The sequence below is a fragment of the Anopheles stephensi genome, unplaced genomic scaffold (assembly GCF_013141755.1).
Source record: "Anopheles stephensi strain Indian unplaced genomic scaffold, UCI_ANSTEP_V1.0 ucontig80, whole genome shotgun sequence".
NCBI lineage: Eukaryota > Metazoa > Arthropoda > Insecta > Diptera > Culicidae > Anopheles > Anopheles stephensi.
In genome coordinates, this window is record NW_023405450.1 from 21,646 (window position 1) to 30,028 (window position 8,383).

Below are 8,383 nucleotides of genomic sequence, written 5' to 3' on the forward strand. Positions count from 1 at the left end.
CAAGTAAGCAGTTGCACATTTTCGCAGATGCTTCGCAACTAGCTTACGGTGCTTGTTGCTACATCAGAACAGAGGGCCCTTCAGGAATTTCGGTGCAACTTATGGCGGCAAAATCGAAAGTGGTGTCATTGGCGAACACCAATTCAATCGCAAGGTTGGAGCTTTGTGCTGCAAGATTGGCAACGCAACTGTTTCGGAAGGTCAGTCAGTCTATTCCCAGTATTTGCGAAGCCTTTTGCTGGACTGATTCAATGACCGTCTTACACTGGCTAAACTCACCACCAAGGCGTTGGAAGCCATTCGTTGCAAATAGAGTAGCACAAATTCAGGCAGAAACAAAAATAAAATGCTGGCGTCATGTTCCGGGTGTGGACAACCCAGCAGACGATGTGTCGCGCGGTCTGCTTCCTGATAAATTACTATCATGCCATCGGTGGTGGCACGGACCGTATTGGCTGAGCAGCAAAGAAGACGCATGGCCAAAAGGAGAACCTGAAACAGGAGGAATCGAATCAACGGGAGAAGAACGGGCGGTTCAAATGCAGGTTGCTTCCTTGTCAATGACCAATGAGTTTAGCAACAGCTTTTTTTCACGGTTCTCTACTTACCTGCGACTACGTCGAACTACGGCATATTGTTTGCGTTTCATTGCGTGCATGAAGTCGAGCAAATCATCAACGGGGTCAGCAAACAATACGCATCGCTCCATTCATTCACTCATCGTCACAGTACCACCTCTGACAAGCAACGAGTTACACCGAGCCGAGCTTCAGTTGTGCCTATTAGCGCAGCAGGATTCGTTCCCGGACGAGCGGATCGAGATTGCCAATGGAAGACAGATACCACGTAGCTCGCGACTAAAATGGTTATCCCCATTCATCGACCAGGCGGGATTAATGCGTGTTGGTGGCCGGCTACGCAATGCGCAACTCGAAGAATCGTCAAAACATCCAATATTGCTTTCTTCCAAGCATCAATTGGCAGTATTGTTGGCACAGGCATACCACCAGAATCACCTGCATGCCGGTCCGGAACTTTTGTTATCGATACTCCGTCAACGTTTTTGGATCATCGGTGGACGCAACTTGACGAAGTCTGTGTTTCATCGATGTCACAGATGCTTCAGAACCAAACCCTCATTAGTGAAACAATCAGTCGCAGATCTTCCACTTTCAAGGGTTTCACCAACGAGGCCATTTTCAGTGAGCGGCATTGATTACTGCGGCCCGGTATTCTTAAAGTCGTCTGTTCGCAACCGAGGTGCTACGAAAGCGTACATCGCGATTTTTGTGTGCTTCGCAACCCGGGCGGTCCATATCGAACTCGTGAGCGATCTAACTACAGCTGCTTTCTTGGCAGCACTACGGCGTTTCGTGGCTCGCAGAGGTAGGATCGTGGAACTTCACTCGGATAACGCCACCACATTCAAGGGGGCTGCACACGAGCTACATCGCATCTATGAAATGCTTAAGTGCAGTGATCGCGAACGCAACGCAATTTTCAATTGGTGTGCCAACGATGAAATTCGGTGGAAATTCATTCCACCACGCGCCCCTCACTTTGGAGGGCTGTGGGAGGCAGCGGTACGATCAGCAAAGCAGCACATAATACGCACGTTAGGAAGCACGAGTCTCACTCAGGAAGGCATGATCACACTGTTGGCTCAGGTTGAACAGTGCTTGAATACGCGACCATTAGTTCCTTTGTCCAGCGATCCGTCAGACACAGAACCGCTAACTCCAGGGCATTTCTTAGTAGGTTCGAATATGCTATCGATACCACAAATTGATAGAAGCCAGGTCCCATCGAACAGGTTGAAGGAGTTCGAACTCGTTCAGAAGCATCTTCAATGCATATGGTCGCGATGGTATCCGGAGTACCTTCAACAACTTCAGGCTCGCGCAAAAAACGTGGCGAATCAACCGGTGCAACTAGAAATAGGGCAATTGGTAATCATCAAGGAAGACAACGTACCACCTACCTTGTGGCCAATGGGCAGAATCACTACGTTACATCCAGGAAAGGACGGTGTAGTTAGGGTTGTAACGCTTCGCACAGCTGCAGGAAAGGAAATTGTCCGAGCTACAGCTAGAATTGCCATTCTCCCTAAACCCAACACTTCTTCCGATGATACATGTAAACAAATCATAGGAAGCTAACGTATGCGACGTATTAGTATGCGGATGGATTAGAATTACGTGAATTTAAAGAAGTTCCTTCTTTGGTGGCCGGAAATGTGAGAAATTGATTTCATGAAATTAGGTAGGATTAATTAAAATAAGTTTTCATGAAATATTTCGTTTAAATACAAACTGGACTAGAGGAATTAGGACGAAGTGATCTAGAGCGGTAAATGAATTTTGAAATGAACTTTGTAATGAAATGAACTTGACAACCGAATACACGGTAGCAAACGGAACGGCGCAAAGTGTACATCTCTTTTCTTTCAAGGTAACTCCGTAAATTTCACGCCCAGTACATTCAGTGAGTTTTACTCACAACAATTTTAACAGTATTTACACTTTAAATAAGACGCTTTCAGGCTAATTTCATTGGAAAAGTGTTATTTTTAACAATTTTAACAGTATTTACACGTAATATAAGACACTTTCAGGCTAAATACATAGAAAAAGTGTTTTTTTTAACAATTTTAACAGTATTTACACGTAAAATAAGACGCTTTCAGGCTAATTTCATTGAAAAAGTGTTATTTTTTACAATTTTAACAGTATTTACACGTAATATAAGACACTTTCAGGCTAAATACATAGAAAAAGTGTTTTTTTTAACAATTTTAACAGTATTTACACTTTAAATAAGACGCTTTCAGGCTAATTTCATTGGAAAAGTGTTATTTTTTACAATTTCAACAGTATTCACACGTAAAATAAGACAATTTCAGGCTAAATACATTGAAAAAGTGTTTTTTAAACAATTTGAACAGTATTTACACGTAAAATAAGACACTTTCAGGCTAAATGCATTGAAAAAGTGCTATTTTTCACAATTGTAACAGTAGTTACACGTAAAATAAACACTTTCAGGCTAAATACATTGAAAAAGTGTTTTTTAAACAATTTTAACAGTATTTACACGTAAAATAAGACACTTTCAGGCTAAATTAATTGAAAAATAGCTTATCTTTTCAATTTTAACAGTATTTACACGCAAAATAAGACACTTTCAGGCTTAATACATTGAAAAAGTGCTATTTTTCACAATTTTAACAGTATTTACACGTAAAATAAGACACTTTCAGGCTAAATACATTGAAAAAGTGCTATTTTTTAACAATTCAAACAGTATTTACACTAAAATAAGACACTTTCAGGCTAAATGCATTGAAAAAGTGCTATTTTTCACAATTTTAACAGTATTTACACTAAAATAAGACACTTTCAGGCTAAATACATTGAAAAAGTGTTTTTTAAACAATTTTAACAGTATTTACACGTAAAATAAGACACTTCCAGGCTAAAAACATTGAAAAAGTGCTATTTTTCACAATTTTAACAGTATTTACACGTAAAATAAGACACTTTCAGGCTAAATACATTGAAAAAGTGCTATTTTTTAACAATTCAAACAGTATTTACACTAAAATAAGACACTTTCAGGCTAAATCCATTGAAAAAGTGCTATTTTTCACAATTTTAACAGTATTTACACGTAAAATAAGACACTTTCAGGCTTAATACATTGAAAAACTGCTATTTTTCACAATTTTAACAGTATTTACACGTCAAATAAGACACTTTCAGGCTAAATACATTGAAAAAGTGCCATTTTTTAACAATTTAAACAGTATTTACACTAAAATAAGACACTTTCAGGCTAAATGCATTGAAAAAGTGCTAATTTTCACAATTTTAACAGTATTTACACGTAAAATAAGACACTTTCAGGCTAAATACATTGAAAAAGTGTTTTTTAAACAATTTTAACAGTATTTACACGTAAAATAAGACACTTTCAGGCTAAATACATTGAAAAAGTTCTATTTTCCACTATTTTAACAGTATTTACACGTAAAATAAGACACTTTCAGGCTAAATACATTGAAAAACTGCTATTTTTCACAATTTTAACAGTATTTACACGTAAAATAAGACACTTTCAGGCTAAATACATTGAAAAAGTGTTTTTTAAACAATTTTAACAGTATTTACACGTAAAATAAGACACTTTCAGGCTAAATACATTAAAAAAGTGTTTTTTAAACAATTTTAACAGTATTTACACGTAAAATAAGACACTTCCAGGCTAAAAACATTGAAAAAGTGCTATTTTTCACAATTTTAACAGTATTTACACGTAAAATAAGACACTTTCATGCTAAATACATTGAAAAAGTGTTTTTTAAACAATTTTAACAGTATTTACACGTAAAATAAGACACTTTCATGCTAAATACATTGGAAAAGTGCTATTTTTCACAGTTTTAACAGAACAAACACGTAAAATAAGACACTTTCAGGCTAAATACATTGAAAAAGTGCTATTTTTCACAATTGTAACAGTATTTACACGTAAAATAAGACACTTTCATGCTAAATACATTGAAAAAGTGCTATTTTTCACAATTTTAACAGTATTTACACGTAAAATAAGACACTTTCAGGCTAAATACATTGAAAAAGTTCTATTTTCCACTATTTTAACAGTATTTACACGTAAAATAAGACACTTTCAGGCTAAATACATTGAAAAACTGCTATTTTTCACAATTTTAACAGTATTTACACGTAAAATAAGACACTTTCAGGCTAAATACATTGAAAAAGTGCTATTTTTAACAATTTTAACAGTATTTACACGTAAAATAAGACACTTTCAGGCTAAATACATTGAAAAAGTGTTTTTTAAACAATTTTAACAGTATTTACACATTAAATAAGACACTTTCAGGCTAAATACATTGGAAAAGTTCTATTTTCCACTATTTTAACAGTATTTACACGTAAAATAAGACACTTTCAGGCTAAATACATTGAAAAACTGCTATTTTTCACAATTTTAACAGTATTTACACGTAAAATAAGACACTTTCAGGCTAAATACATTGAAAAAGTGTTTTTTTCTCAATTTTAAAAGTATTTACACGTAAAATAAGACACTTTCAGGCTTAATACATTAAAAAAGTGTTTTTCTCACAATTTAAACAGTATTTACACGTAAAATAAGACACTTTCAGGCTAATTTCATAGGAAAAATGCTATATTTCACAATTTGAACAGTATTAACACGTAAAATAAGACACTTTCAGGCTTAATACATTGAAAAACTGCTTTTTTTACAATTTTAACAGTATTTACACGTAAAATAAGACACTTTCAGGCTATATACATTGAAAAAGTGTTTTTTTCTCAATTTTAATAGTATTAACACGTAAAATAAGACACTTTCAGGCTAAATACATTGAAAAAGTGTTTTTTTCTCAATTTTAATAGTATTAACACGTAAAATAAGACACTTTCAGGCTAAATACATTGAAAAAGTGTTTTTTTCTCAATTTTAATAGTATTTACACGTAAAATAAGACACTTTCAGGCTAAATACATTGAAAAAGTGTTTTTTTTCACAATTTTAATAGTATTTACACGTAAAATAAGACACTTTCAGGCTAAATACATTGAAAAAGTGTTTTTTTCTCAATTTAAATAGTATTAACACGTAAAATAAGACACTTTCAGGCTAAATACATTGAAAAAGTGTTTTTTTCACAATTTTAATAGTATTTACACGTAAAATAAGACACTTTCAGGCTATATACATTGAAAAAGTGTTTTTTTTTTTACAATTTCAACAGTATTTACACGTAAACTACGACACTTTCAGGCTAAATACATTGAAAAAGTGTTTTTTTCTCAATTTAAATAGTATTTACACGTAAAATAAGACACTTTCAGGCTAAATACATTGAAAAAGTGCTTTTTTTTTACAATTTTAACAGTATTTACACGTAAAATAAGACACTTTCAGGCTATATACATTGAAAAAGTGTTTTTTTCTCAATTTAAATAGTATTAACACGTAAAATAAGACACTTTCAGGCTAAATACATTGAAAAAGTGTTTTTTTCTCAATTTTAACAGTATTTACACGTAAAATAAGACACTTGTGAGAAATTGATTTCATGAAATTAGGTAGGATTAATTAAAATAAGTTTTCATGAAATATTTCGTTTAAATACAAACTGGACTAGAGGAATTAGGACGAAGTGATCTAGAGCGGTAAATGAATTTTGAAATGAACTTTGTAATGAAATGAACTTGACAACCGAATACACAATAGCAAACGGAACGGCGCAAAGTGTACATCTCTTTTCTTTCAAGGTAACTCCGTAAATTTCACGCCCAGTAAATTCAGTGAGTTTTACTCACATTTTATGGTCCTTCAAACCGGATAGTGAATTTACGAAGTTTTCATCTAATCGCTCTGCATCAAGAGCACAGTGGGAAAAGGGCTCTGCATCAAGAGCAAATTCGGCAATTCATCGTCGCGTCGTTTACCGCCATCGCATTCGCTCTGCATCAGGGGGCAACGGCCAGCGTTCGAACATTTCGCCATCATTTTTTTGCGCCAAAGTGTTGTTTCTTTCGTGTGTAAAGTGAAATATGGATAAGAAAATAAAGGCCATACAACTAAAAAGGAGGATCGCAGTGGAAAACATAAACGCTCTCGAACGGTTTATTGGACAATATTCCGGGGATGACTACAAGCAAATCCCAGAAGCGTTAGAAGACCTGGAGAGACATAGGGAAGGGTTCTTCGCCGCGGTATCAAAGTTTGAAGAGCTCGACGATACCAACGACGCGATCGAAGCGTGCATTATGGACCGAATCAATATCGAAGAGCGGTGTAGAAAAATAAAATCTTTCTTACGCGAGAATAATCGAAAGGAAGACGGTTCCCTCAACGAAACCACGGGTTTGGTTTCTTCTACGCTAGCGTTTGGACGGCCGAACGCACCGCACTTGCGTCTCCCTAAGATCGAGCTGCCGACCTTCGATGGGGACCAAACGAAATGGCTGTCGTTTCGCGATCGATTTATCGCCATGATCGACGCTTCACCAGAGCTGCCATCGATAGCAAAATTGGAATATTTGCTCTCTTCTTTGAAAGGGGACGCGGCCCTACCTTTTGAACACACCTCTCTCACGGCTGACAACTATTCAGTGACCTGGGCAGCGTTGCTCAAACGCTACGATAATTCGCGCCTGCTCGTACGTGAGTTTTACCGTAAATTGCACTATTTACCCTGCGTTCAATCGGAGAGTGTTGAAAAACTGACGAACTTAGTGGACGAATTTTCGCGATACGTGAACGGTTTTGTGAAACTGAATGAACCAGTAGATTCGTGGGACACGCCGCTGTCGAACATGTTGCTCATGAAGTTGGATCGAGCAACAGTTTTAGCGTGGGAGAATCATTCGGTGCACTTCACTAGGGACAGATATAAGGACGTGCTCGATTTTGTACATGATAGGATACAAATTTTGAAATCGACCAACAACTTTGCTAATGACGCAAGTGATTGTTCGCGAAAGGTGGCCGGCTCCGCTCGTCCATCTACATCACGACGATCGATCGCAACCGCAACTCCTACGCGATCATCGCCACCCAGTGCAACGAGCCACAAGTGTCCTTTACAGTGCGTTGAGGGCCACCTTCTTCGCAACTGTCCGGTATTTTTTGGAAAGGACGTGCAACAACGTCGTGATATTGTGGCTTCGAAACATTTGTGTTGGAACTGTTTAAGTGATTCCCACCAATTAAAGGCATGTAAGTCGGATTATACCTGCCGTACGTGTGGTCAGCGTCACCACACATTATTACACTCTCCTCTTCCTAACGCAACGGTCGCAATGACAGCGCAAACAGACAACCACATGGTGTTTTTGGAAACGACGCTGCTGTCCATCGTGGATGGTTACGGAAATCGGCATGAGGCAAGAGCTCTCCTCGATTCGGGCTCTATGTCGAATTTCATTTCCGAGGCACTGGCTCGGAAGCTCATTGGAACACCTCGGAAGAAGGTGAACGTTTCGGTATCAGGCATCGGGAACGCAGTGCAGCGAGTGAACGGTTCACTTATCGCATCCGTGGAATCAACGAACCGTACGCATGTCGCTCAGCTGGAGTTGCTCATTGTTGACGCTCCATTCTGGCATATTCCACCGGCACCCGTTGATGCGTCGGCGTGGAGAATCCCTGATGTGCCACTCGCGGAGCCATCGTTCTACAAGCCTGGCCAGATCGACATTATCATCGGAGGAGACACGTATTGGGAGCTGCATTCCGGCAGGAAGCGGTCCCTCGGCAAAGGGAAACCGTGGCTAGTGGAAACCCCTTTCGGTTGGGTCGTCGCTGGGCATTCGTC

At 37.8% G+C, this 8,383-nt stretch overlaps 1 long non-coding RNA gene across 1 annotated transcript; it reads right to left on the reverse strand.

Annotated features, from left to right (window-relative positions):
* Window positions 1-222: 222 nt before the first annotated feature.
* LOC118517236 lies at window positions 223-771 on the reverse strand. Its single transcript, XR_004908276.1, has 2 exons — window positions 609-771; window positions 223-492 (listed from the first exon to the last, which is right to left on the reverse strand). It is a non-coding gene; the product is annotated as an uncharacterized LOC118517236 (long non-coding RNA).
* Between the last annotated feature and the right edge of the window lie 7,612 nt (window positions 772-8,383).